A 4,703-nucleotide genomic window follows, 5' to 3' on the forward strand; every position below is an offset into this window, starting at 1 on the left:
CTGTCCGGTCGGAGTACTGGCACCTCCAACAAAATTCCAAGGAGCCAACTAACATCTGTCAAATTTCGAAATTCTTCTGCAGGATTAAAATCTTGCCCAAATGGAAAATTTTCTTATGGAGAATTCTTAACAACGCCTTTCCTACATCTCAAGGATTAGGCAAAAGAAATATTTAGGTGGATACAAATTGCAAATTGTGCAATGAACATCCAGAGACCTTGGAGCATCTCTTTCGAGATTGTCAATTCTCCAATAGAATTTGGATGGCTACTATGGGGATTAGACATGCGCATTCCTCTTCTTCTATTTCATTAAAGGATTGGCTGACGAACTTCATGCACTATTTTAAGAGAAGGGGCCAAACACATCTGGAGGAGAAAGAGAATCAGAGTGTAATAATGTTTATAGCAACGATGTGGAGTATCCTCCAAATTGCGGTGGTTCACAAGAAAGGTTGGCCTAACAGGAATTGAGACACATTTGACCTACATGTTTTTACATTATGAGCCAAACAAAGTAAACATGTCCACCCAAATCTTCACATGTTCTGCTTCTAAAGGGATGATGTGTCATTATTTTGGTGCTATAAAATGGTACCAGTTTCCCTTCTTTTCAAACGGGCACCAACACTTCTTCGTAGAAGAACCCTTCAAGACACTACAGATTTCCCTCTTAAAACCCACAACATGATTAGCACAAAGAAGCTTATCAAGATGGCAAGAAAGTGGCAAAAGATGGCAGCCGCCAGCCGGAGAGGATCTCCTGGCAGCGAACAGTGGCTAATGAGGGTCACTTTGTCATCTACACAACGGATGGAAGACAGTTTATGATTCCTTACATATATGAAGAGTGGGCTAGTCATAGAGCTCTTCAAAATAGCGGGGGAAGAGTTTGGGGTATCAACTTCAGGGCCAATTATGCTGCCTTGCGATTCAAATTTCATGGAGTACGTAATCTCCATGACCCAAAGACATGTAACTTCAGTTTTGCAGAAGGCATTAATCATGTCCTTAGCTAGCTGCAGATACTCAACATCATCTCATGAACATCAAGAACAAACTGATCCACAATTGTTTATCTGTAGCTTCAAGAAAAGAAAAAAGAATTTGTTCCCCTCTTCTGTAAAAGACCGTACATTTTTGCATAGAAAGTTAATGACAATTGAGAAAAATATCATTCAAATTAAAGCTATTCCCACTTCATCGTTACTTTTTAGTGGCACTTATCATACACTGCAAATGGTCAACAAAAGAATAGCCTACATTTCTAGGGACTCGTGCACCCCATCTCTAAGTAATACCCCCGATAATTATGTTAAATCATCTCAAAAAATAAAAACTATGAACTCCACAATAATAATAGAAAAAATACATGTTAGTTCCTAGACTTCCTACTGTACTATATGGATTGCATATCTCCAACATGATTTTTCTTGGTTTTCTAGCAATGTAGGGAAGATGACAATTACAAATTAGATGTCAGATGAAACTCTTATCTCCATTTGCTTTTTGTTGGGGATGGAACTTTATCTTAAAGTATAGATACATCAACTTGAGATTAAACTTAATCTAGTATTCTAGTCTAGTGGATGGTAAGAACTGCTATCAATTATCTGGTGAAATATTTGGCCTACATGTACTAAGATTCTTTAAATGGATCCTGGATGGAAAAACAAACCAAACATGCCCTCCGGAATATCCACATGGCTTGGCATTTGAAGGATGTAAACAAGGCAGACAATGTCCAAGACTCAAATTGATATGTCTAAAGCTTGAAGCTATAAATTCTGATCACTTTCCCAAAGCATACTCATCCACCATATTCTTCAATACAATCCTCCAAATCAAAGTCATCTTCGAAATATTATCTCATTTATCTATCTGGACACCCACAACATGATCAGTGCTAACAATATTGTGAAAATGGCAAGCAAGTGGCAAAAAATAGCAGCTGCAAGCAGAAAGAAGATTTCATGGTCAGAACCAGCAGCCACTAAGGGTCATTTTGTTGTTTACACAAGTGACAAAAGACCGTTCATTATTCCCTTGATATACCAAAAGAGCAAGATATTCACAGAGCTATTCAGAATGGCTGAAGAAGAGTTTGGAGTAGCAAGTGACATGACATGCCGATCATACTGCCATGCAATTCAGTGTTCATGGAGTATGCGATCTCTATGATCCAGAGACATGTAGCTAAAGATTTGGAAGCAGTGATTTTATCTTTAGCCAGCTGCAAGTATTCGTCATGCTCTTACAAACTTCAAGACGAAAGCAATCACCACTTGCTTAGAAGTAGTTTCTAAAATTTGTCGCCTCCTGTACAAAATAGATGTGGTTTTACCTAGACAGATATAAATGAAGATACCTGCAGAAGCTATTCCAATTAAAAGAGCTTACTTCATATTAGCAAAATATCATTGCTTCTCTAATAGGAATCAATTGTACTCTTATGATCTAATCTGGCTCACAAGAAGCTTATATTAACCATGCCCCCATGACTTCTAAAACAATTGCTCCGATTCAGATAAGGCCGAAACATACCCACCTGAAAATTTATGTGGTTTCGCTTTCAAGAAAAGACAACTGAAAGCCAAAGATGAAGCAATATCTCTAAGAAGTGGAGCTATAAAGCTGGACTGTGTCCTCTATCTTCTCAACCAAGGACCACTAACTTCCACTTTGAATTACTTACATAGTTTTCTCCTCCTTAAGCTATATTATCCAATGATTCACAGATCCTAATAAATATACAGAAGCTCGTCACAATGGCAAAAAAGTGTAAAAGCTAGCAGCAGCAAGCAGAAGAAGAATTTCCTGGCTAAAACCAGTGGCTCATGAACCACTGTCATTTCACAAAAGTTGGTTAACAATATATGATTCCTTTAACATACCTCGAGAGTGAGATATTTAGACTTTAGAGAGCTCTGCAGAATAGCTGAGGAAGAGATTGGTTAGCAGCTGCATGTCAGTGATGCTGCCTTGTGATTCAATGCATGGAGTTTGTGATCTTTACTCTCCAAAGACATGCAGCAAAGGTTTTCGAGGAAGCTTTGATCAAATCATTAGCTTAACTGCAGACACTCAACATTGTCAGTACATGAAGGTAGACAAACCATCAAATGCTAATATGTAAATTCAAGATGAGAATTTCTTTATCTTTTGTATAAAGATAAACATTAGTTGACCTACATCAATCTAGTGAAAAGATATATCTTCTTAGAGTACTTCTATAAGTTTCACTGCCACTCGATTATCATTTTCTTCTTATAGGAAAAGAGTTTTTCCCAAGAGAGAACAAGCACACTTGCACCTAAAATATTTCCAGTACACAAGATAGAATGCGGCATTTCTACCTACATCAAGTCATCAACAACTTGAGGAACCTACATAACATCCTCTTTCTAGCTAGAAGTATAAAGTTGGCAGTAACATGACATATATAAGCAGGTTATTGCTGTACAATGTCATTAAGACGGTGCACACAAAATCTTAAATTTTCATTTATAAACAAATCAAGCTAATTACATTAGAAAAGCATACATGATCAAGATAATTGTTAGTAAGGGATCTTTGATGTCAAATGATAAAATTCTGTACAATTAGGATGAACTCAAAATCATCCATTGTTCTAGAAGCTTATAAAAGACTACTTTTTTAGTACGCAAGAGCACAAGAAACTAAATTGTTATATATCAATATGAGGAAATAAATTTTAGCTTACAACCTACAAGTTAGATATTTGATATCAAGTTCCACTCAAAACAATGGATTATCCCTTGTCTACCAAAACAATAAGAAAAACGTCATTGAAGACATATATCTTTGGCTTAGCCACAACAACTTTGGCAGCTTTTCATTGTAATCATTAAAAAAAATTATTAAGAATTAAATCTTATCATAATTGATTTAAAAAATACAATTTTCATATCCAAATTCTTATATCCTTTGTCATCCTTGCTTGGGCATGTGAAAATATTGCTGTCTTTCAGATTCATAAGACACAGAGAACTTAATTTCCCTATCACTAGATATGTTGTTTTTGCAAAAACGTAAGCAATAGAACTCTCTTGGAACTCTGATGTCTCACAAAAGATCTAGACAGGAAACAATAGTACAGATTGGATAAACAAGGTCTCATGAAGAACAGACACAAGTTTAGTGTCAACTAACTGATGACAACGCATAAAAGTAGATTAGGTCACCATAATTGATGACAACTGCCCTTCATGTAAAAGCTTCAAGCAAACAAAATCCAAACATGCCTACCTGCTTAATAGTTCCACGGCCAACATCCACATGGTTCTGCTACCAAGAAAATGGTGCAAAACAAGCACCATTAAAGTTAGGGCTTTGCTTAAGAGCTATAAAATCTGGTCACTTCTCAAAATTTCCTCAGAACAAACTACTTATAAAAGTATTTACATTCTTCTAATTCATAGTTTATTTTCCCTCTCTCTTTTTCTCAAGATTCAAAAAACATGATCAGTTCTAAGAAACTCATCAAAATAGCAAGGAAGTGGCAAAGGCTAGCAGCAGCCAGCAGAAAAAGAGTATCATGGCCGGGATCAAAAGTTGTTGATAAAGGTCACTTCGTAATTTACACAACAGATGGTATAAGGTTTATGATTCCCTTAACATATCTCAAGAGTGAGATTGTCACACAGCTCTTTCGAATGGCAGAAGAAGAGTTTGGCTTAATGA

General features: G+C 36.4%; 1 pseudogene; it reads left to right on the plus strand.

Moving 5' to 3' along the window:
* The first annotated feature begins 1,895 nt into the window (after positions 1-1,895).
* LOC130590031 (auxin-responsive protein SAUR64-like) lies at positions 1,896-2,473 on the plus strand (annotated as a pseudogene).
* The last annotated feature ends 2,230 nt before the right edge of the window (positions 2,474-4,703 follow it).

This window comes from Beta vulgaris, chromosome 9, assembly GCF_026745355.1.
Source record: "Beta vulgaris subsp. vulgaris cultivar EL10 chromosome 9, EL10.2, whole genome shotgun sequence".
Lineage (NCBI taxonomy): Eukaryota > Viridiplantae > Streptophyta > Magnoliopsida > Caryophyllales > Amaranthaceae > Beta > Beta vulgaris.